Here is a 26,240-nt window from a genome sequence, read left to right as displayed (position 1 = left end):
ACACACACACTTAGAAGTGTCTGGCCCTGAAGAGGAATGAACCCTGAAGAGGTGTTCAGTAGCCCGGGCTCACTTTCTGACACTCCTTCCACCTTCAAGTCAATGAGTGCCCCTGATAAGTATAACCAAGAGGCTGGGTACACTCAACATGCCCCAAATTGTGGCTTGGTATCTGGTGGTTACAGAAGTCTAAGGTATAATGACAAAACCATGGCCTCTTAATGTCCAGCACTTTTGGGCATGCAATTTTCAATGCCTGAAACTCTACACCATGTTTATCAGAAAGGGTATCCTAGGGGGCCTGGATGGCTCAGTTGGTTGAGCGTCTGACTTCAGCTCAGGTCATGATCTCAGGGTCCTGGATCAAGCACCACATCTGGCTCGACGCTCATCAGGGAGTCTGCTTGTCTCTCTGCCCCTCCTCTGTTGTGCACTCTCTAGTTCTGTCTTTGTCTCTGTCTCTGGTAAATGAATAAATAAATTCCTTTTTTTTTAAAGATTTTATTTATTTATTCATGAGAGACACACAGAAAGAGGCAGAGACATAGGCAGAGACTTAGGCAGAGGGAGAAGCAGGCTCCCTGTAGGAATTCTGATGTGGTACTCAATCCCAGGACTCCAGGACCATGCCCTGGGCCAAAGGCAGGCACTAAGCCATTGAGACACCCAGGTGTCCTTGAATAAATAAATTCTTTAAAAAAATTTTTTTAGGGATATCTGGGTGACTCAGCAGTTGGGCATCTGCCTTCAGCTCAGGACATGATCCCAGGATATGGGATCAAGTCCCACATCGGGCTCCCTCCGTGGAGCCTGATTCTCTCTCTGCCTGTCTCTGCCTCTCTCTCTGTGTGTGTCTCTCATGAATAAATAAATAAATCTTTTTAAAAAATTTTAAATAATGGATATACTAGGTTATGTTTCAATAACAAACATCCCCCAAATCTCAGAGGTTTAATCCAACAAAATTTATTTCTCATTTCCCTACAGGTCTAACATGGGTCAGCAGACCCACTCTGACTTATGCTTTCAATTACTGAGACAGGACAAAGGAGTGTGGCAAATAACACACAGATTCCTGCAGCTTCCACCAGAAGTGACACATGTCATTCCCACTTCCATTTCATTGGCCAAGGAAGGCCATGTGGCCATACCTGATTAAACAGGGTAGAGAAGTTCAACCTACTTCATGCGGAGCAGGTGAGAAATCAGAACTCCATAAATCATGCAGACAACCATTTGAGGTGTATGCATGCTTGTACCGATGTCGACATGCAGACAGTGTTGACACAGGGATTCCACACCGCCCATCAGCATGAGGTTATTAATTCATGGAGAGATGACATGGGATTATCCAAGAACTCTCACCAGGAGGCTGCTGAGAAGTAAATAGAAAAGAAAAACTTCAGATTGGGAGGGACGAGAAACAGCTTTTTAAACTATCCAGTCCCGATGCTGCCCTTCAGTAGCTAGAAGTTCTTGAACAGTCCCTTCTACTTTTTAGTATCTTGGCCCCCAATCAATATTCCAAGGCTACTGGAAGATGTTATTTCTAACCCACAGGCCACTCTGCCAATATACAAGATAATGAGACTCTCACAGACAAGAAAATTCACAAATACAGAGCAAGAGAGCAAAAAAGAGAGAAATGGCAAACACTAGATTAGACACACACGGAGAGAAAGCCAATGCATATTTTAGAGGCTAGAAATCGCCCTCTTCCCTGACCCTCCCCAACTTTCTGCTCCTCACAAGCCTCTCGGCCCTACTGGATTTATACTACAGTCCTTTCAAATGGCAGGTCAGGTCTCAAAACGTTTCCACTGTCAATTTAAGAAGGAACAAATTTTCATTCTGGGTGGAGAGAGAAAAGACCAGCTCTCCTTTTCATCTAGAGCTGTCCTTGAAAATACAAGCTTATTAACTGCTGAATAAGTGAGGGAAAGAATAAAGGTCTCATAGGACAAAACTCAGCCAAGAGAGACTCTGGGGGTAGGTTTTATTATTAGTATAGCCTCTTCCTTCAGGAATTTTATGGGGAGCTGTCAAGCAGCATGGACCTTGGCAGCAGAAGCCGCCCAACTGCTCACTATCTGAAGGCCTTGGTTTGAAAGCATATTCTCTGCAAGGTCTTGATGTATTTTTAAGCAGACAGGCAGGAATTACTTATTCCTCCTAGTGTATGATTTCTCATTTTTCTTCCAGCAGAAATAGGGAATGAATTGCTCTGGGATTTGCAAGCTTCCTGAGCATTCAAGAGGGTGGCAGTTAGAATGAAAGTAATGACTTAGGTCTCCTCTGAGGGTGGTCCCTTCATTACTGGGACAGCCGGAGCCCTGGCTCCATCATTCACATTCTGCCACTTTGTCCACTGTTCTACTTCCCACTCTGTCCATCACAGCTGTGCACCCTGCAAACCGGTCTGTATCTCCCTGGGACAGCCTGTCAGCCTCACCTGCTGCCCGCAAATGGAGCACAGGCTGGAGCAAGCCCCATAGGGTTCCCTTCCTCTCCCTCTCTGGCAAGCATATAGCACACACACACACACACAAATATACACACATGTGTACACACAAATATACAAGAGATCTAATCCTCAAGTGAACAGTGTAAGCAATCTGAAGAATGAATAATGAATCTTAAGCAGAGAGGTGTGGAAGTGGGGAGAGCCAGCTCCATCCACTTCCATTTGGCTAGAGTTAAGGAGCCAAGGGTATTGGTTAATTTTAAGTACCAGAACTATAAAGCATAGGAAAGGACTGGGTTTCACAATCCGCTCATTCGCATCTTTGTCACATTGCCCCAAAAGAGAATTTAGAGAGTGACCTCCAGTACTGTATGTAGCAATATGGAAGAATCACATAGATGAAATGTCTAGCAAAAGACAGAAGACACAAATGTGTACTACATACTCTTTCAGTGTTAAGAAACCCAAAGGGCTAGAGGCAAAGAAGTCATGGTGATGGAAGGCCAGTAGTTAAAAGGAGATATGAGAAGTTTCTGGGGGCCAGTCATGTCCTGCTTCTTGGTCTGGACGCTGGCTATGCAAGAGCATTAAATTTGTGGAAATTCATCACTTTTATGCATGGAACAATAACAAAAATCTGATCATATTTCCCCCCTGTTTCAAAAGGCTTTTTGGCTCACCATTGTCTATATGACAGATTCTAAATACCCTGCTCCATTGTCACTTCTCCATGAAGCCTGCCAGGACTTCCCTCATCCTTTGTAACTCCGCAGTAACACAGACTCCATCACATGGCAACATATCTGATCTCTGTGTTTCCCTGATTAAATCATAAGAGTCCCTGGGATAGCAGCTGGGTCTTCCTCATCTTTTGGGTCTGGGTGCCTAGCATAGTACCTGGCATGTAGTAGACAACTGATAAACAAATAGATTAATAAATGGATGAACAAATAAATGATTCATAATCAATTATCCTCAGAGCCCCAGGTCATTTCAGAGCCAGCAGCATGGGGTCACAGGCATTAGGGAAGCATATTGGGAATCAGCTTCCTGAGATTGTGGCTCCATCTCCTTGACATACAGCTCACCCTTGCACTTACCCATTTGGCCTTTGATGCTACCACTCCACTGGAAAATCTCTAGCTTTGGTCAATGATGATGTTATAAATGTCAAATCCAATGGACTTTTTTTGAGCTTCATTGTGGGGGGAACTTTCTGAGCATCTGACATCGGTGGGCACTTCATCTTCTTAAATCATCACCTTCTGCTGGCTTCTCAGATAGTACTCTTGTTCTCTTCATACCTCCCTGACAGTTCTTTCTCTGGCTTCCCTCCCAGCTCCTCATTTTCTATTCTCAAGCACTCACACCTAAGGCTATCTTCTCTTCTCATCCCCACACTCCACACACCCATCTGCCACTTGCTGATGTCTCTCTTCCTCGGGATGATTTTGGTTTTTTTGGGAAGATTTATTTATTTTTTCATGAGAGATACAGAAAGAGAGGCAGAGACATAGGCAGAGGGAGAAGCAGGCTCCCTGTGAGGAGCCTGATGTGGGACTTGATCCCAGGACCATGATCCTGATGTGGGACTTGATCCCAGGATCATGCCCTGAGCCGAAGGCAGATGCGCAACCACTGAGCCACCCAGATGCCCCATCTTCCCCGGGATGTTAAGATCCAATGTAGTCCTGGAGAATGCTTCCTAGGTGTCCCCACAGACACCCAGGATCCAATATCTGACACTGAACTTAATTTTTTCTCTCCCAAGTCTATTCTTTTTTCCACAAAAACCCTGGTTTTGAAGAATGGTGTCACCATCTGCCCCTTTCCCTAAAATCACAGGCCTGGGGGGTGATGCTAAGGTGCCTTCTTCTCTCTCACTTTGCCCAACAAATCATCTCTAAGTTTTCTAAACAGTTCCTTAACATCACTCTGACTTGCGCTCTCTTCTTCACCCTCATTGCTATTGCTTTTTTACAATAATCTTTGCCCATTTCCAGTCTTCATTCTAAGCCAGCAGGATCTTCCTAAAATGCAAATCAGATCATGTCAATCTCTGCTTCAAACCTGTATAGTGCTCCCCCCTGCCTGCAGATTCATTTTCATTTCAAAGTCCTGGGTATGGACCACAAAGTTCTTCCACGGGCCTGTGATTTCCAGGCTAGTTTTATCTCTCACCACAGCCCATTTTATCCTTGCATTCAAGAACTTATTTTACTTCAACAACCCAGAAGGTTTGGTGCCTCTGTGCCTTTGCTCTTGCCCTGAGCATTCCCCATCTATCTAGAACACCACCCTACAAGCCACTTGACTCAGGTGTCGTCCTGCTAAATCTTTCCAGGCTCATTTCAGGGACATCTCCCAGAGGATTCTTTTCTTGAGCCTCCACTGCCTTGGCAGACCTGGCCATGCCTCCTGAGACTCCCATTTTCCCTGTCCCTACCTCTCCCACAGTACCAACAATACTGCATTGACCCTGACAAGTTCCACATCCACCTCCTCCTTCCAAACCTTGATGGCTATGATTTGTGTGTGTGTGTGTGTGTGTGTGTGTGCGCGCGCACCTTTATGTGCAATGACCACCAGAGAGTCTGACATAGATGCTCAGTAAAATGCCCGTGGAATGTTGTTACTGAATGTGTTTCACAGAAAATTCATCTTTGTAGTCTCACCAAGAAAGAGAGAAAGAGCACAGAAAGGCAAGCCCACAAATACAGTATGATGCCCTGTGCAATAGAGAATTGCCTTTTTGCCTGCCTTTGCTAACAGCCCCTCAGCTTCCATTTGGGACTCAGCTTCTTTCCATTGCATGCAGTTACTGGTGGGCTCTCAGGAGGGGCTCAAGCAGAGTCCTGGGTATTTGAAACTCAAATGAATCTTACAAGGACAGAAAATGATTCCTCTGTCTAGTCTCAAAATCATTCCAGTTCCCATCTTCTCTGAGACGTGGCTGGTCATATCGTCTTCCTATTATTAGAGGGCACTCAGATCCCTCTAATAAATTGCATTTCTCTCTTCCTTGCACTGAAGTGAGTTTCTCTTGCTTGCACTTAAAGAACGCTTATAGGTATGACAATGCAAGTCATCACAATCTTGTTTTCTGTTCCTCATCCCTCCTTAACTGCTGTGTTCCCAGAAGTCTTAGCTCAGCTCAGGTGATTTACCCGTTGGCTGCCTTTTCTTGTGAACACCTGCGTCTCTTTTCTTCTTGTCACTACTACTTCCACTACTTACCTGGCCGTGGTTTTAATGAAGGATTTGTTAGAAGAGCAGAGCCTCAGATCCCTTAAAAATAAGGGCAATCCCTACTATTTCTTGGCAGCAATGCTACCTGATTTGGCAGGAGTGAGTGGGGAGGGAACTGTGTGGTGTTCGGGTTGGAAGTAGATGAAGTGAGGTGAGGGTAGGAGAGTCACAAAAATGGACAAAGTGGTCATGAAAGAGGACTTCAACCACCTCCATTTTAACCTCAAACTTTCTAATTAAGTTCTTTCCAGTTTATCTCTTAACTCAGAGGTGAAAGATCCTGCAGACAAAATATCCCTGATGGGAACTGAAACTACTCCCTCAAGCAGTAAGAACTGCCCTGAGCCAGCAAGACACAACAATGATCGATTTGACCTTCCCTGCCCACCTGCATGGCCCCACCAACCTTTGTCCCACATTTTCCTTATATAAATCTGAAAGTATTTTTGACACTTTGGAGACAGTCTTTGAGAGCTAGTCAGTCTGCTTGCTTTTTTGACCTCATTGAAGTAAATTCCTTTCTCATTTCACCACCACTTTTTTCTCTGTCTTTGTTTTTTGTTTGGGTTTTTTTTTTTTTTTAGATTTCTTTTATTTATTCATAAGAGACACAGAAAGAGAGAGAGAGAGGCAGAGACCTAGGCAGAAGGAGAAGCAGGCTCCGTTCAGGGAGCCTGATGCGGGACTCCATTCCAGGACCCTGGGATCACGCCCTGAGCTGACGGCAGATGCTTAGCCACCCAGGCACCCAGACACACCCAGGTGTCCCTCTGTCTTTGGATTTTGCCAGTAGTGAACCTGGTCTGTGTTGGACCCCTGGAGCCAGGTGCTCTTGCATCCAGTATCTCGGCTACAGTCAGAGCAGAAAACATCTCAGTCTCTGAATTTCCCCAAAATCTAATTTGTAGAGCTGTTGTGTGGAACTCACAATGTACTTTGTCATTGAAATACTGTAATAAATGTTGGCCATAAAGACCCAAGTTAAGACAAATAGGGGCTGGGCTATCCATATGTGGAGTCACTGATTCTTTCTGATTGGTCTTCCCTAAATTTTGCTACATACTGTGGGCTGAGCTCAGGAATCAGATGTAGGCAGTGGAAAGATAAGAAGGACATGGAGTGTGGCCCAGGTGCCAGCCATGCCCAGCATCCACAGTTCAGAGAATGGGGATGACGCATACTCCAGTGGTTCAATCAGTTAGCGTGCAGTAGTTATACAACAGAGAGTGGGGATGTGAGAATAGTCAAGGAGTCAAAGGCACAGGGCTAGATGCTCTGGGAGTCACATGTTTCTGCCTCCAAACTGCATTACCACTGCTTCTAGTCATAACACTACTTATTTCCTTGGGGCACTACTCTTCCCCCAACCTCAGCTCCCAGAAGTAGGAGTAAGTGGAGCTGGCCCCACCAATGGTACCAGCACAAGGACCAATCAGAGTCCTGGAAGGGCTCAATTCCAGGACTTTTGTTAGAATTATTAAGAACTCCAACTCTTTCCACTGTGGTAGCTTGGAGGCTCCATGTGGTCACGATGCAGAGAACTGACCCGCAGAAGGAGCCAATGCTGGGGAAAGCTGCTTTAGACACAAAGGGAAAGGGACTGAAACCTCATGACATCATTCGGACCCCAGCAGTTGTAGCTTCCTCTGAAATTTATGATTATGCCATCCTAGCTTCAATGGCCTCTCTTCTCCAAAGCCTTCCCAGCACAGCCACCACAAGTGTACAGGCATGTTTTCTTCCCTCTCCAGAATGCTAGTGGTACTTCCTGCCTGGAGCTACCAACTTACATTATAAAATAAATAGCTGGGCACCTGAAACTTCTCAATCAGATGCCACCAGAAGACAAAGAATGAACCAAATGCACTCATTGTCCTTAGCCCATAGGTTGGCCAAAGAGAGAAAACAAACAAGCTGATTGATGAAGAACCTGAAGCACAGAGAAGTAAAGTAATTTTCCTAAGAACACACAAAGAGTCAATATGGCAGTTTGTATTCAAGCCCCGGTACTGTGGTTCTACAGACTACCAAATTTAACTACTATTCATATTGCCTCTGTGATCTGTGAAAGATGTTGTTATAGGTATTTTCTTTGGTGGATTTCCTCTTGGACAGAGTTGTTAGTTGGGAAAGCTTTGCCCAATGGCACATAGAGACCCAGGTGGGGGCGGGGGCTAGAAAAGGTGTATTTTTACATAAATCTGTCTTTCACTGGCCTGAGACTATTAGTTAGTCCCTGGAGACAGTTCTTCTGCTGGTCCATACAGCACCATCTAAATGCATTTGGAGTCATCCTGCTATAGCTTTGCCTTTGCCAGGTTCAGCTGCTGGTCAAGTGGGACAAATGACATTGTGACATGCATGCCACCCCTTCTCCAACAAGGTTCCCTTAGGAACTGTGAGCCATAGCCAATGACTGGTTTCCTTCAGACTCTGGTTTCACCACAGCAGCAGTTCCTAAAATTCCACCCCTTCTCCAACATTTTCAATAAACTCACTCTACCCTTACCCTCATCCTGCCTTGCTTTCAGTATGTCATCTTCAAACTAAATACAGCAGAGACTCTAGATGTTGGCAGGGTGGTGCAGAGAGGAAAACCTCTCTGGAAATCCCAAGCTGGCAGAAACCTTGAGATGAGTGCTTGTTCTCTCTCTCTCTTTCTTAAATATTTTATTTATTTATTTATTTATTTATTTATTTATTTATTTATTTATTTGAGAGAGAGAGGTAGAGTGAGAAAGAGAGCAGTCACAAGCAGGAGGGAAAGGCAAAGGGAGAAGCAGACTCCCCCCTAAGCAGGGAGCCCAGTGTGAGACTCAATCCCAGGACCCTGGGAATCATGACCTGAGCTGAAGGCAGATGCTTAACTGATTGAGCCACCCAATCGTCCAAGATGAGCTCTCTCTTAAGGACTTCATTACCTAGGCCAAGAGGAGAGCAGCTTGTACTAAATTATGCCTGCTTCAAAGCTGGCGCATTTTTCTAATACCTTGATCTCAATTTAAAAACAAAAATAATTATAAATGTCCTTTGAAGAATGCTTCTAAATTATCCCTCAGCCTCCTGCAGTCAATTCCTTGATCTTCCTAGTTTCTTTACGATCTCAACTAGCATTCTTACCTAGACATTTGCTACTGGAAGTGTGATTGGCAACCAGTAACAGTAGTATCCCCTGGAAGCTTATTAGAAATGCAGACTCAGGGTACTTGGGTGGCTCATTGCTTGAATGTCTAGCTCTTCATTTTGGCTCAAGTCATGATCTTAGGGTCATGGGATCGAGCCCTCAGTCAGGCTCTGTGTTCCGCTCAGCAAGAAGTCTGCTTAAGATTTTCTACCTCTCCCTCTGCCCTTCCCCCTACTCCCATTCACACTCTCCCTCTCTCAGAAAGAAGAAAGAAAGAAAGAAAGGCAATTAATCTGAATCTGTACTTTGTGGGATCCTCAATGGATACATATTTAACTTTGAGAAACACAAATCTAGACCAGCGATTCTCAAATTTTAGTGGGCACTGAAGCCCTAAAAGGGCTTGTTAAAACCCACATCTCCGGGCATATTGGTAGGTGTCCCATGCCTTTGTTAGTGGAGTAAGTCATTCCAGGTTGAGGTAGTGGGGTGGAATTCTCTTGGACCGCAGCTAAACCCCTCGTGTCTAACATCCTCACCATCAGTGGCAAACATGACCCCTTTATTTCCCTCTGCTCACACTGCTCTGGTGATTCTGCTTTGACCCACCAACGCTTTGCCCCTGCCCTGCCAGACCTTTCCACTGCATCTAAGAAGTACCACTCTGGTAAACAGGATATCATCCCCAAATGTTCCCTCTACCTCTGGCCTTAGTGAGCCCTCCCTGGCTCTGCCCCAGCTTGGCCACTTCATAAATGTCTTCATATTATTGCTTCTTCCTCTTATATAGCTCCTATGCTTCAGGGCTCAGATTCATGGATGGCCTCCCATTCTTTCTCAGGCCCCTTCACCTTCATGGAATTCCCTTTCCATCCTCAGAGGCTCTTGGCCACCAAGAGCCTGCATGACAGCATCATTCATGCTTCACCCAGCCCAACCCTACTCATCTGTTCCCAAATTGAGTAGCACGGGTACTCTTACTGGAATGCAAAGGGATTGCTCCATTGTCCTAAGGACAATCTGGCTCCTTACCTTGGGTATAGTATTAAGATTTGCACTCCAGGCCCACCTCAGCCATCCCTGCCCCCTTTCTATACACTGTCATTCTCTGCTCCAGCCATTGGGAGCTGCTTATACCCAGAAGCATTCACATTGCACCTCTCTTTGTCTCTGTAATCCTACTTGGTTTTCATGACTCAACCCAAATGTTGTCTCCTCTGGAAAATCCTCTCTGATCCCCCCTTCTCCGAGTTGTTCTCAGTGTGTGCACTCAGGGAACCAGGTTTCTCCCCTAATAGCCCTGGGTTATAATTGACTTTTACTTACCAGCTCTACCAAGGAAGAGCTTATGACTCACTCTGTTTGCACCATTTAGCATTTTGAGCTGTAAGTTACAGAAACCACCAAAACAGTGGTTTAAACAGATTAGGGGGTTGTTTTTCTCATATAACAAGAAGTCTATATATAGGCCCATCTCAGTGATTTGATAATGCTGCCAGTGATGGATTCTTTCCAGATTTTTGTTCCAAAATCTTTAATATATGATCGTTGTCCCTCATGTTCAATTTATAGTCCCAAGTGGTTGTTCCTCTCCAGCATCCAGTCTACCTTCCAGAGGTGATCAAGGAAGTAGGCTAATGGACAAAGGTGCCTGCTAATTGAGCCAGTCCCCTCCTGGCTGCAAGGAGACTGAAACATATGGTTTGTAACCAGACACACTGCTGCCCTGAACAAAATTGGCATTATCTTAACAAAGAAAAAGGAGAGAATGGATGCTGAGATGCAGCTGTTGGTGTCTGCCATGTCCCAGAATGCTTAGAGCTTAACAGAAGGCTGAGCCTAGAGTACAGCTCAGTAAATAAATTTTAGTTGAATGAATGAGTTATGATAATACACGCAACCAGATCTATAGGATCATAGAAGTAAGACATAGGAATCAGGTGGTGCTGGTAGGGATAGGAATTGAACTGATCCCTGCTTTGACAAGGGAAGAGGACTTCTCATATATTCCCTCTGGGGCCTTCCTTCATATCTTCATGCCTCCAGGATCCCTTCTTTCCTAAGTCTGTGTTGTCTACATGGTGCCCATATGGTGTCCCTTCATGGGGTGGCCCTGGGGCTCTGTGGAATCTTATGCCAGTCGATCTTCCCAAGTGCTTTAGGCTCTATAGTACTCCTCCTCTGGGCTGAACCAATTTTTATTATGGAAAATTTGATAATGCAATTGTTTAAAAAAGACTAAAACAAAGACTCCTGCAAATCAGTCAACATTTTGACATACAGCCTTCTAAAATTTTTCTACATAGACATTTTTCAAAACAAATTTGGAATAAATATATGAACTGTTTTGTAATTCCTCTGCTTACTTTATCATACACATCTTTCTATGCCAATTAGTAAATGTTTGCCATAACTTTCAGTGTGCCTGCCTTGGATTCTACTGTAATGTCTTGTTTGTACTTGATCTTCACTTTCCACCCACAGCTCCACAAATCAGATCTTAGGGCTTAAATCTAAAGTGTCAGCTTGGGTCCTACAAGAAGCAGATGCCAGGATGGATTAAGAAGTGCAAGAAATTTCCTGGGAGAAATGCCTGTAAAGAATCAAAGGGAAAGGGCACAGGAGTAGGCAGGGAGAGACTTCAGAGCAGAAAAAACCCTGACTCTAGAGAAAGGAGGGCAGAGGGGTGGGGAGGGAGAAAGATTGGATAGGATGAGCCTCAGATCCCAGCCAAGCCCCTGGGGAGCCTCAGAACAAGAGTTGCCCTGCTTCTCATACCCCCACAGTGTTTAATCATTTGCTGGCAGCAGCATGTCCCCAGTGTGAACGCTGAGTGGATCTGAAGTTGTAGCAGCTGGAGGCTCTCATCCAATGACGTTCTTCTCAGTAGGTTTTCTTAGAAACTCCATGGATGCCATATGCATGCTCTTAGAGATTCAGTCATTTCCAGCAGAGTATGAAGATGGAGCATTACCTAATTAGTCTAAAATAATGGGCTACCTATCCTGTGCCCAGAAACTAAGCTCGTCTGGTAAGGTAAATGTTGAGGAGGACGCCCCCACATGCTGGCCCTTCCTGGCATCAGACTGGGATCCTAGCAGTTTTGTGGTGTTGAGTGTGGATGAGCTGTTTGCCTAGCTAATGACAGAGGAAGGACATCCAAGTCAGGGTAAGCACTAATTAGGAGATAAGTAAGCCCAGGTATATGGTACAAAGAATCATGTGTTTGCTCAGAAGAATAACTCTCTCTGGCCACTGCAAGAATGTGCTCTGGGTCCCTCATGATACCCATCAATCTGACAGTCTGTATTGACCTCTGAAGATTGACTGTGACTATTTGTAACATACCTCTCTGGCCAGCCAGTCAGCCCTGTTTGGTGGAAAAGTATTATTTTAACTGTTTCAGCACACTACAGGTGTCTCCCTAACCCAAGGATGAAAAGTCAGATTGTTACAAGGTTGTGGAAGCTGAGTCAGGTCTGGGAATTTTGGTGTGCTTGCTTTGTTGCAGGAACATGCCTAAGAGAGGGAGTGAGGGCAACCAAATAGAGCTGGGAAAGAAGCTGAGCTGGGATATGGGCTCAGCTGGAGCTGAGCTGCAGCCTGATGCCATGGGAAGCACTGACATGAATCCTGCTCCCAAGTTGGTCCCACCTTGAGGCAAAGAGGCCAGATTTTGTTTTGTTTTGTTTTGTTTTAAAGATTTTATTTATTTATTTATTCATGAGAGACACAGAGAGAGGCAGAGACATAGGCAGAGGGAGAAGCAGGCTCCTTGCAGGAGCCTGACACAGGACTCGATCTCAGAACCCCGGGATCATGTCCTGAGCCGAAAGCAGTCGCTCAACTGCTGAGCCAGCCAGGCATCCCAAGAGGCCAGATTTTGTATACCTATGTCAGTCAGTCATTGGCAAGGAGGTGCCCCTGGGGGAAAGGGCACACAGCCTCCTAGGAGGCAGCTTCCCTGTGGCTGAGAAAGAGAAGGAGACTGCTGTCAAATATAGTGCTCATGGAAGGTAGAGGATGCTGCCACTAGGCCAGGTCACAGCTAGCATCTATGAAACATCTGTGAGCGAGGTCTACCTATGGTCTTAAGAAAAGGGAAAGAAGGGACTATAACAAAGGGTGAGTACAGGCCATGTCTGAAAGGACCACAGGGTCTCCACCTCAGGCAGTTAGGGCTGGCTCAGCATTGTCAGTTCATCTGATACTTTGAGAGAAGCTGAAAATCTGGATTTTACGTGAAATTGCTCATTTGTAAATGTCGAGCAAACACTGGGAAGGCCAAACAAAACCCTTATGTGGGTCTCCGGTGTACCATCTCTCTGGAATCTTTCCTGCTTAGCACAGCGGAGTGCTTTCTTTAATGTACTTGCTGCATATCAGGGCTGGGAGCAGATTGGGGACATTGTAAAACAGAGTATTGTGAACGCCTTAGAATTTGGTTTTGCTTACAAGTGGCAGAAAACCAAAAACAACAATGGTTTAAAGGAGACATATTTTTAATATAAATATAAATATATATCTTAAGAAAGTAAACCATCTATGCAGGAAAGTTCCTTTCTAATGTAAAACAGAATTGAGAGATAAGCTGCTCAGTGCTGTCAGCACAGCTCTGTAAATCCAGGGACTTGGGCGGCTTCTACTTTGTGCTCAGCCATTTTTAAAGCATGGCCTCTTTCTTAGTGACCCAAAGCTGTGCTGTCCAACATGGTAGCCAGAAGTAGCCGAGGTGCTCTGTGGAACTGTGGCTAGTCCAGTTGAGATTTCAAAGTGAAAGGGTTCAGAGCAAGTCTTGGTGCCTTTTTGGAATGTGCACTATTTTGAACTGAAGGCAAACGAGACCCTGGTCTCAAGAAAAAATTTTTGTCCGTCCCTTAACTGCCTAGAAGAATCTGAACTGGGGGCCTTTCTCAGAATTAGAGTTTTTATAAGAGGTACATTGTATTTAAATGACTCATCCGTCTCATGGGGGGAGCATCTCATTACCAAACATCTTTCTTTCTGCTCCATGAATTGTCATCCTCCCCTTTGAAGCCCCAAACCCCCATCTCATTCCTTAGCTCAGGATGGCATATACACCTCATTTTATCTTTCTTTGAACCTCTCCTGTATGTGGGGTTCCTGGATATGTGAAATTAAATTTGATTTTCTCCTGTTAATCTGTCTTATGTCAATTCAATTCTTAGACCAGACAGAAGAAAATTTTGAAGAGTAGAGGAAAATTTTTCTTCCCCATAAAAGACTTAGTATAATAAAAGAAATATATAAAAGCCTGGCAGATAACTTGAAGGTGTTACAGAAAATAATTCAACTACATTTGAAGATCTATCTAATTGGCTGTATTAAGCCATTCATGAGTTGGGCAGCATCCCATCTAGTGAGTAAGGAGCTCGGAAGAGTCATACAAAATGGAAGGTTTTTATAGGAAGGAGAGTGAGGGCAAGTAAGTTATTGGCAAAAGAAAAGGATTGTTTCAAGCAAAGTAATTTTCCCTTATGGGGAAGAACAAGGGGTCAAATCATGCAGTTTATCTCATCTTCCGTTGGGGGATGGAGAGGGCCCATGTGACAGATTTCCTTACTTGGTGCTGACCAGAAACTCCTGACTCACCAGTCAAAACTACATTTCTGATGAGGGTCAAAACTATGATTAGGATATGATTAAACCCTGGTTTGATGACCTGGCCTAAGTGATGCCATTTTGAACCTATGGTTTTTATTTTTAACAAAGGTAAATGTTAGACAATCTGGGCTCAGAAATAACACAGCCCCTCCTCCCCAAGTTTCTCACTAGCTGACCTTCCTTATAAATCTCACCAACCTCCCTCAGGCTGCCTGGCCCCCTCTGAAAACTGCACTTGTTTGTTCCCTGCTCTTCAGGCTGCTCCCAGATCTCCACATTCCTCCCATGTCATGTCCTGAAGCAATCTACTCATCTACTTTAGTCTGGACCTATTGTGGGGCTCCCAAATTCTCACTCAGAGATGCTTTGGGGCATTTTCCCAGATGAAGACCAACCTGTCCCGTGGAGCTTATTTCTTAAAATTAAGCATATTATTCTCTAACCTTGGGGTGGGCTAAGAAAAGCAGATGAAAGAAAGTGAGGCAGGCTTTGACCTGTTTATGGAACTTTCTGGTATAAATGGTTTACTTTCCTTAAACACTCACTCACACACACACACACACACACACACACACACACACACACTTGTTAATGGTCAGTTATTTGATATTGAGCATATATTGGCTTAAGATACATCGGGAATGAAAAGGAATCTTCATTATTAATCCAACCAAAATAATTTTCTGTTCTATTAAACTTGTCCCCTAAGGAAGAATAGGGAATGAGCAATGATACTCCAAGTCTTTTCCTATGGGCTCTGGGGGGAAGTAAACCTATTCAGGAAGCATTGACCACTTCATGGGGCAGCCCAGGAGAGGCTAGGCCTGAAAGTGTGGACAGCACAGTGGGGAGCTGGCCAGGTCCTGGGGCTGTTGAGCTGGAAGTTATGACTCTGTCTGGTTTGGGGAAGATGGAGGCCATGAGGCCAGCCCTGAGCCAGGAAAAGTCAGAGACCTCATGCCCTCCTCCCTTCCAAGGCAGCTGTAGCCCAGCCCTGAGTCACTCCCACCCTGAGCCACGGAGGAAGAAGAGGATCATGGAAGGCCATTTATTACTTTTGTCCACGTGGCTAATACATTTCTTTCTGATGTTAAAGGTAATTTAGGGGAATGTGTCCCTGTGGGTGGGTTAGAGAGAACTGAGGCAGGTTGCTCTGCTCAATCTCTAGAAGATTCTTACCACGAACTTTGAACTGTGACTCTCTATTCCCTTTTCCCTTTCTCCCTTCCCCTCCCATCAACCAGAAAAACCGGGGGTAGAATCAGGTTGAAATAAAAACATGACAAATGCACGCTCTTTACCAGCCTCTCATTGCTCAGAGAGGGACCAGCCCAAGAGATGAGAGTGAAATCTTTGTGTCGACTTGATTTCTTGGTAACCACGCACATTTCTACACTTGCCCACTCTATCCTCAGCCCTGAATGACAGGGATGATTTACCCCATTCCTCACTGTGTTGGACCATTAAGCTGATGATACCTTCCCTTCCATCTTTGACTAAGGGATAAGAAAAGTTCCCTTTAATTCCTGGGTCAATCAAGACATTAGGATTTTTCAAAAGTCACATTTTTAGGAAATCTAAGGGAAGCAAAATGAGAATGTCTAAACATGAGCAAAGGTAGAGGAGCCAGCTCTGGGCCTGGCATGGGATAGACCCACAAGGCCTTGAGGACAGCCTCACTCTGATCTGCCAGGGAAAGAAACTGACATCCCAGCAGGCAACAGATCAGGATGGACAGGCTAGAATCAGAGTGTCCGGGTTCATGTGGTCTCATTTGTGTGACCTCAGCTAAGTCAGTAAACCTTTTCTGTGTTTCCTTATCTTTTAATGTAATACTCACTCAGAGGGTGAGTTGAGGATTAAATGAGCCAATTCATGTAAGAGTTCATTCCCCAGAGTCTGGCTACAGTAAGCACTAAATAACTTAGCTAGTATTATTGCTAAAAATCAGGCAGAAGCATTGGCCCATATTGAATTGTGCTATTGAAACTTTCTCTCTACTGGCCTCAAAGGCTGAGAAACAAGTTGTTGTTTATTATTATGATTATTGTTGTTGTTGTTGTTACTGTTACTGTTAACACCCAAACCATTATTGTTAATAGTCTTTGCTGAGCCAGTATCAGCCTTTGAGAACTTGGAGAGGAAACAGTCAGCTTTGGATGGGCTTTTAGGGCTAACAAGTCTTCTTTCTTTCCAGAGTCCTATTAGAGAAAATGTAGTCTCCCTGTCACAGAGGACATTGGTGTCACTCCGATGCTTTAGGTTGGACTTTCTGCTCAAAGAGATTATGACATCAGGTGGTATTTATTCTCAGTCTCTCATCCACACGGCTTGATCTGAGGAAACACTGGCTTTGGGCAACTAGCTCTTTCCTTCCTCCTTGCTATTCTTTCTTCTGATTTTGTTTTGTTTTTGCTTTCTGCAATGATTCTGTTAGGTAAGGGAAAAAGAATGTTCCTTCTACCTCTCTGAGTTCTGGCTGAGACACCCCTGTTATAAAAGATGAATTAACAGGAGAAAAAAACCCACAATGTTTATTATGTATGTACTTAGGTAAAGGAGCCCCATAAAGATAGGAGACTCAGAGGGAGGCCAGGTGTGGCAGACACAGACACCGTCTCTCAGGTGACAGGTTACTTCTGGTAATAGCTCTCTTCTTGGCATAGGCCTTTTTAAGGGAAACCTCCTTTGCAAAAGGGTAGTTTCTAGTCTCTTTTCAGAGCTGTTCCTGTGTCTGTAGTTTCTCAAAATAATCAGTTCAAAAGAATCCTTCTGCCAAAGAGGCATTTTGGGGCAGCATAATCGGCTCCCCTTGAATTCTCACCTGTCAAAGAAGCTCTTACAGGAAAGAACCAGCCACTTATTCTTCGTGCTTGTTGCTCTGCTCTATCAGGGTGGACATGAGATGCAGTTCAAACTCTTCAGAACATGGAGGCAGCAAGCATCCCATGGGTGTGTGGATTGCTCTTTTGGGATCTCTGGCCACATATTCTCTTTAATATTCATCCCTGGGATGATTCAGCCCTGAGGCTGTCTCTTTTTCTTCTTTCTCTGACTTCAGATGGCTCAAATGAGTTTCTCTTCAACTTTAGATGGAGTCTAGGAGGTTCTAAATGAATGTTCCTCTAAGTATATTCAAGGGTATTCTTTCTAGTAGAATAATGGACATTTCCATAATAGAGGATCCTGTGATCTGAGGAATTTGTGATTATTGTGTTACACAGAATTTAAAAAATTGGGAGCTTGCAGAACATGTGAACATACTCTTTTGTTTTCATTAGAGAAATAGCAGGGGGGTAAATGTGAATATAAATATACCCAGTGGGCATGCAAAGGGGCTAGAGGCCTATCTATCACAGTAGAATTATGGCCACCCTGGAGTGTGTGTGTGTGTGTGTGGGGGGGGGGTTATTGGAGGAGTGGGGAGGAAGAGTTTATTTTATTTCTTATTTTATATAAAATTTTAAGTGTCAGAAATTATGAATGGTTTTACTTTTTTGTAGGCTTTCTGTATCTTCTTTAACAGAAATCTTTAAACTTCACAATAAACACATCTAGTGGAAGTCTTTGCTCACTATATCCTTAAGCTTCTGCTCATAATAAGGATTTAGATGAATGGAAAACGATGTACAACCAGGGCTGGAGGTTTGGGCCTTATTTTTATCATGAGGAATGTTTGTCACTTAAATTTGACCATTAGTGTTAAGTTTGTTGAAAGAAAAAAAATTTACCTCTCTCAGCTTTCCAATTTCAAGCAAGAATGTTGGCTGGAGATAAATACAAAAGGGAATGAATGAAGAATAGGTGTTTGTGGTTGACATCGAATTGTTACAGAGCCAGGGAGTAGAAAAATGAGAATATCTCTAAGGAATCTCTTCTTTCTTCCCCCAACCTACCTGCCTTCACATTAGCTGAAATGAAACAATTTGTTCATTTTCTTTCTTTTCTTTTTTAACTGTACCAGGGAGATATTTTAATAACTCTTTGTTGGTGAGCTCTCGGTACCCCCAATATATTTCCCCTATCAGCCAATTTTGTCTTCATTGTTCACAGAACTGTTGCTATGTCTTTCAAGAAATGAGAAAACTGTTATGGTTAAGTAATAAAGAGATAATGCTGGGTGACAAATGCCTGTGGAAGCTAGAGCCAGAAAGATTTAATAATATCCAGTGAGTTATGACCATAATCATGTTTTCTATTTGAAACAAACAAAGAAAACTGGTAGCAGGTGCCCTATGGCAGATCTTCACTAAATCTCTTCTCTTTCTAGTATGGGATACCTGGTTCTTGACTCTTAGATCATGACAGGGAGGGACCACCCCAAGATTGAAAATGCTGGGTGGATTGGGGTGGTGTCTTATGTTGAGTTGTCCCTGTCCCCAACTCCAAGCAGAACCCAAGATAAGTATTGGAACGCACCAGCAGGGGAGTGGACAAGTAAGATGGGAAGAGGCAAAGCCAATGTAAGGCATGTTAATGATTAGGTTGCTTCCCCAGTGGGTGACTGGGGCTCAGTCCTGCTTGCCACATCTGTGAGACTGTGGAGAACATGACTCAGAATTCATATACCCAAGAGGCAAGGAAATGGAGGCATTAATCTTCCAACACTTGTTTCTGGGCTGTGGGTCACTCCTGAGGTGTTTCTAGAACTTCCAGAAAGTCCTATGGGTGGACTGAGTATGCCAGAGAAAGCCTGTAAGGTGTCCCAGGTGTTTGCAGGCCATACATGGAGACGTTGAGTGCCAAGGGGGAACCAGTGGGGTGTGGAGAGAATCTTTCATAGGCTGAATGCATAAGGGGCAGATCTGTGATGCTTTTATTTGATCTCCAAAGTTGAGTTAGTTTATCTACCTATTAACATTGGCATGTGGCCCAGGGAAAGAGCAGTGAAAGGGGAAGAAGAGAGAAAGATACAAAAGTAGGATGGAAAGGGGGCAAAGAAAGATGAGGTGAGGAAGAAGTGACATAAGATGGAGGAAATCCTAAGTGGCAGGTGGCATCAGCAAAGTGTCTTCCTGCTGTAGGCCAGTTGTCAACATTTATGTTCATTTACATGATAATAAAATAGGTAGAATGGATCAGAGAGGAGGGAACACTGTGCCTGCAATAAAGGTCATTGTGGCCCCTCGATAAGAACCTACAGTGCTGTCACTGGAAAAGAACCAGGCTTCTTGTTTGCTTCACACAGATTAATGTAATTAATATAATTTCAGACTGTGGCATGGGCATTATTGTCCCATCGAGTCCCACGTCGGGGTCCCTGCATGGAGCCTGCTTCTCTCTCTGCTTGTGTTTCTGCCTTTCTTTGTATCTCTCATGAATAAATAAATAAAATCTCTAAAAAAATAAAAAATAAAAAATCTCTCTTTAAAAAAAGAAAAAAAGAATCACTAATAAGAAAACTGAACTTGGGATCCCTGGGTGGCTCAGCGGTTTAGCACCTGTCTTTGGCCCAGAGTGTGATCCTGGAGTCCCAGGATTGAGACCCATGTCAGGCTCCGTGCATGGAGCCTGATTCTCTCTCTGCCTGTGTCTCTGCCTCTGTGTGTGTGTGTGTGTGTGTGTGTGTGTGTGTCTTTCATGAATAAATAAATAAAAATCTTAAAAAAAATAAATTATTAAAAAAAAAAAAGAAAGAGAACTGAACTTGGAGAAGGCCGAGCCCATCGGCTCAAGCATCCCTTGATATTGACTCTTTGACTTTGACACAGGACATGACCAGTTTGCTTTGGCCTAATGTGTTGGGTTGATAACATTCCTGGGTCACTAAGGAAGGAAGCACTTCATACAGAGTAGGGGCCTGGTCAGCCCTCCTGGATGCCCAGGCACTGTGTTCTGCCCCCCTGCTTCCCCAGGATCCTGCACAGCGCCCAGGTCCCCAAGGACTGTAAACAATGAGCGCACCTGGTGATGTCATCCTTAGTGTGGAGAGTGATATTCTCATTATGGAAGCAGACCCATCAGCAGCACCTAATTGCTTTGGGTTAACCTTTGAGAACTTGTAGAAATAACTGATGTCTTCGGTCAGGTTCTCTAGAAGCAGAACCTGAGACAGGAATGGGATGTTCCCTGGAATGGGAACAAGGCCTTGCCTGAGTATAAGACAGGCTACGAAGCCAGAAAACATTGTGTCTTCAGTTAGTAATAAACCAGCTAGAACAGTTAAAATCATCCTGAACCTGGATAATTGAATCAAGTCAATACCTTTATGAAGATGGCTACGTCAGCCTTATTAAAAAGAAGAGAGAGAAGACTCAATTTAATAAAATCATGAATGAGAAAGGAGAGATCACTACCAACACCAAGGAAATACAAACAATTTTAAAAATCTATTATGAACAGCTATACACCAATAAATTAGGCAATCTAGAAGAAATTGACATATTTCGGGAAAGCCACAAACTACCAAAATGGGAACAGGAAGAAATAAAAAACCTGAACAGGACAATAACCAGGGAGGAAATTGAAGCAGTCATCAAAAACCTCCCAAGACACAAGAGTCCAGGGCCAGATGGCTTCCCTGGGGAATTATATCGAACATTTAAAGAAGAAACCATACCTATTCTACTAAAGCTGTTTGGAAAGATAGAAAGAGATGGAGTACTTCCAAATTCGTTCTATGAGGCCAGCATCACCTTAATTCCAAGACCAGACAAAGACCCCACCAAAAAGGAGAATTATAGACCAATATCCCTGATGAACATGGATGCAAAAATTCTCAACAAGATACTAGCCAATAGGATCCAACAATACATTAAGAAAATTATTCACCATGACCAAGTAGGATTTATCCCCGGGACACAAGGCTGGTTCAACACTCGTAAAACAGTCAATGTGATTCATCATATCAGCAAGAGAAAAACCAAGAACCATATGATCCTCTCATTAGATGCAGAGAAAGCATTTGACAAAATACAGCATCCATTCCTGATCAAAACTCTTCAGAGTGTAGGGATAGAGGGAACATTCCTCAACATTTTAAAAGACATCTACGAAAAGCCCACAGCAAATATCATTCTCAATGGGGAAGCACTGGGAGCCTTTCCCCTAAGATCAGGAACAAGACAAGGGATGTCCACTTTCACCACTGCTATTCAACATCGTACTGGAAGTCCTAGCCTCAGCAATCAGACAACAAAAAGACATTAAAGGCATTCAAATTGGCAAAGAAGAAGTCAAACTCTCCCTCTTCGCCAACGACACGATACTCTACATAGAAAACCCAAAAGCCTCCACCCCAAGATTGCTAGAACTCACACAGCAATTTGGTAGCGTGGCAAGATACAAAATCAATGCCCAGAAATCAATGGCATTTCTATACACTAACAATGAGACTGAAGAAAGAGAAATTAAGGAGTCAATCCCATTTACAATTGCACCCAAAAGCATAAGATACCTAGGAATAAACCTAACCAAAGAGGTCAAGGATCTGTACCCTAAAAACTACAGAACACTTCTGAAAGAAATTGAGGAAGACACAAAGAGATGGAAAAATATTCCATGCTCATGGATTGGCAGAATTAATATTGTGAAAACAGACACATAGATCAATGGAACAGAATAGAGAACCCAGAAGTGGACCCTGAACTTTATGGTCAACTCATATTCGATAAAGGAGGAAAGACTATCCGCTGGAAGAAAGACAGTCTCTTCAATAAATGGTGCTGGGAAAATTGGACATCCACATGCAGAAGAATGAAACTAGACCATTCTCTTGCACCATACACAAAGATAAACTCAAAATGGATGAAAGATCTAAATGTGAGACAAGATTCCATCAAAATCCTAGAGGAGAACACAGGCAACACCCTTTTTGAACTCGGCCACAGCAACTTCTTGCAAGATACATCCACGAAGGCAAAAGAAACAAAAGCAAAAATGAACTATTGGGACTTCATCAAGATAAGAAGCTTTTGCACAGCAAAGGATACAGTCAACAAAACTCAAAGACAACCTACAGAATGGGAGAAGGTATTTGCAAATGACATATCAGATAAAGGGCTAGTATCCAAGATCTATAAAGAACTTATTAAACTCAACAGCAAAGAAACAAACAATCCAATCATGAAATGGGCAAAAGACATGAACAGAAATCTCACAGAGGAAGACATAGACATGGCCAACAAGCACATGAGAAAATGCTCCGCATCACTTGCCATCAGGGAAATACAAATCAAAACCACAATGAGATACCACCTCACACCAGTGAGAATGGGGAACATTAATAAGGCAGGAAACCACAAATGTTGGAGAGGATGCGGAGAAGGGAACCCTCTTACACTGTTGGTGGGAATGTGAACTGGTGCAGCCACTCTGGAAAACTGTGTGGAGGTTCCTCAGAGAGTTAAAAAAAGACCTGCCCTACGACCCAGCAATTGCACTGCTGGGGATTTACCCCAAAGATACAGATGCAGTGAAGCGCCGGGACACCTGCACCCCGATGTTTCTAGCAGCAATGTCCACAATAGCCAAACTGTGGAAGGAGCCTCGGTGTCCATCGAAAGATGAAGGATAAAGAAGATGTGGTCTATGTATACAATGGAATATTCCTCAGCCATTAGAAATGACAAATACCCACCATTTGCTTCAACGGGGATGGAACTGGAGGGTATTATGCTGAGTGAAGTAAGTCAGTCGGAGGAGGACAAACATATGTTCTCATTCATTTGGGGAATATAAATAATAGTGAAAGGGAATATAAGGGAAGGGAGAAGAAATGTGTGGGAAATATCAGAAAGGGAGACAGAACATGAAGACTCCTAACTCTGGGAAACGAACTAGGGGTGGTGGAAGGGGAGGAGGGCGGGGTGGGGGGGTGGGGGGGTGGGGGGGGGGTGGGGGGGTGGGGGTGACTGGGTGGCGGGCACTGAGGGGGGCACTTGACGGGATGAACACTGGGTGTTATTCTGTATGTTGGCAAATTGAACACCAATAAAAAATAAATTTATTATTAAAAAAAAGAAGAAGATGGTTACTTGAGTATCTGTATATGTGGTAAGTAAAAGGCAACGGGACTTCTGTGTTGTAAAATGGGATCTGGACTTTTTGGATTCATTCATTCATTCATTCATTCATTCATTTGTAGAGAAATAGGAGAGTGGAGCAGAGACTGGAACACTTGAGAACGCAGAGAAATTTGGTCACGAGGATTTGTTGGGCTAACACTCCCGTGCAGGACTCCTTCTAGGTAACTCGAGTGGCCAGATCCTGCGCATCTCATAGGGTGACCCAGGGATGTCAGGGGAGCGCAGAGTCCTTTCTTTCCCGAGGAAGAGAGCCAGAGTGTCAATGTCATATACAGCAGTAGTGTGCTAGCTTTACTGCTCCGAGCATCTGACAGCTGAGGAGATGACCGCCCCCCCAAACAGTCCCAGATCTGATTGCAGTACTCAATGTAATACACCCGGCAAGACCCCCTACTTAGCTCGCTTTATGGCTTTTGTTTGTTTGTTTGTTTTTAATTTAGTTTCAGCTCCTTCAGGACAGGAGCCCTGCCCAGCTGAGTACCTGATGCTCAAAGACTTCGGCGAATGAACGGCTGGGCGCGGAGTGCACACCTGGGAGGGTGGCGAGGTCCGCGCACTTGCGCACCGGGCCTGCGGGTGGCAGGTGGCGCCCCCGGGAGCTCGGGGCTCGGGCAGCTGCCTCGGCGAGGGAGGTTGGAAGGTGGAGTGGGCTTGGCCGCGAGCCGGGCCCAGCGCTCCGCCCCGCGCCCCCTCCGGGTCGCCGGCTGCAGCCCCAGGGTCTCCGCAGGCGGCGCCGGGGCTGGGGTCCTCAGGGTCGCTCCGCTCTCCGGCGGCGTCCCCGGGGCACAGGCCGCAGCGCTGCGGGGCCCTCTCTCGGGGTCTGGGCGCGAGCTCGGGGCGGGGGCGTCCCCGGGCCCCCCCAGGTCCTCCGGGCACTCGGGTTCCCCGCCGCGGCCCCGCAGCCAGGGGAGGGGCAGCCGCCACCCGCAGCAAGCGGCTCCCGCCCGCGGCCCGGGCTCTCCTCCCTCCCCAGCCCGCCACGCCCGCCCTCTTTCCGGGCCCCCGGGGCGACCCTGGGATACTGTGTCATCCCCCCCTGGCAGGGGGCAAGGGGTGCCGAGAACTGGGAAGTCACTGTCTCAGTGCACAGGCCAGGACGGTTGCGGACAGCGGGAGTCCGAATCCCGCCCTCACCCTTCACCGCGGTTGTCACCTTTAAATTTACATACGGTGAAATCCACCCTTTCTGGTAAATGGTTCTACGAGTTTGGACCATCACATGCAGTTGTGTGACCTCCACCGCGTCCAGCACCGTCCCCCAGGTCCCCTCCCGCTGGCCCTGGGTCTGCTCTCCCTCCACCCCCAGCCCTTGGCAGTCGCCGATCACTTTCAATCCTTATAATTTCGCCTTTTCCGGAACGTCCTGTAAACTCACATAGAACGTAGCTTTTTGAGTTGAGCGTGATTTACGTTGAGATTCATCCACGTTTGGGTAGAAGTCTGTCCCTTCTGGTTGCTAAGTAGTGCTCCTTTCCACAGATGCTCCACAGTTCCTCCATTCACCAACTGAGGGACATTCGGGGCTGTTTCTCGTTTGGGGCAGATATGAATAAAGCAGCTGTAAACATTCGTGTGCAGGTTTTTGTGTGGATGAGTTCTTATTTTTCTTGGATGAGCACCGAGGAGTGGGATTTCTGCATCATGTAGTAATTTTATATTTAACTTGATAAGAGAAATAGCCAAACTGTTTCCCACGGGACTGAATCATACCAGGAATGTACGGAACTCCGGTTGCTTCACGTCCTCGTCAGCACTTGGCATTGCCATTTTGAGTTTTGTTTTTATTTTTTTTTTTAATTTTAGTTTAAAACGGGTACATAGCGATGTGATACATTATTAAAGCATCTGGGTGGGACTGGGGACCAAGAAGTTCACCTTGGAAGCTGGCATAGCATTGTGGTTAAGAGTCTGGACCCCTAGCCGGCTTTGGTACCTATCTTGTCAACATGGGCCTCAGTTTCTTCATCTGTAAAATGAGGAAAATAGTAAGATATCTACCTTAAAAGATTGTTGGAAGAATGAGTTAATATATATAAAGCATTGGTACAGAATAAGTACTATCTGTTAATTATTTTTAAAAAGATTTTTGTGTTTATTCATTTGAAAAGGACAGAGACAGCTAGTGAGAGCACAAGTAGAAGGGGCAGAGGGTGAAGGACAATTAGACTCCCCCCTAAGCAGGGAGCCCGACTTGGGGTTCCATCCCAGGACCCAGGATCATGACCTGAGCTGAAGGCAGATGCTTAGCTGACTGAGCCACCCGGGCACCCCCTAAGTGTTACTTATTATTACTAGTATTTTTCTCTGGGCTAGATCACTCTGCTTAGCAACATCATACCCACATTTGCATAAAAGCAAACCTGAAAGGTCACATGTGTTGGTCTGCAAACTTCACATTTTGAAGCCTCTCCACTGTCTCGTCCATCTTCTCAAATGCCTGCACCACAGCTGTCTTCGGAAGCCACTGTGTGTAATGCAATGCCCATCCTCACTTTGCAAAAGTCCAATTTTATTTTATTTTTTCATTATTATTTTTTTAGATTTTATTTATTTATGAGAGACACAGAGAGAGGCAGAGACACAGGCAGAGGGAGAAGCAGGCTCCATGCAAGGATCCTGATGCAGGACTCAATCCCAGGACTCCAGGATCATGCCCTGGGCCAAAGGCAGGCGCTAAACCACTGAGCCACCCATTGGACAAAAGTCCGATTTTAAAGGCAGCATTTGAACTTCAGTGATTAAAGAAAGCGTT

At 44.8% G+C, this 26,240-nt stretch overlaps 1 long non-coding RNA gene across 1 annotated transcript; it reads right to left on the bottom strand.

Moving 5' to 3' along the window:
• Positions 1-950: 950 nt before the first annotated feature.
• LOC140617838 (uncharacterized) lies at positions 951-25,044 on the bottom strand. Its single transcript, XR_012017983.1, has 2 exons — positions 24,864-25,044; positions 951-1,375 (listed from the first exon to the last, which is right to left on the bottom strand). It is a non-coding gene; the product is annotated as an uncharacterized lncRNA (long non-coding RNA).
• Between the last annotated feature and the right edge of the window lie 1,196 nt (positions 25,045-26,240).

Source organism: Canis lupus, chromosome 26 (assembly GCF_048164855.1).
Source record: "Canis lupus baileyi chromosome 26, mCanLup2.hap1, whole genome shotgun sequence".
NCBI classification, from domain to species: domain Eukaryota; kingdom Metazoa; phylum Chordata; class Mammalia; order Carnivora; family Canidae; genus Canis; species Canis lupus.
This window is presented reverse-complemented; position numbering and strand designations above follow the sequence as displayed.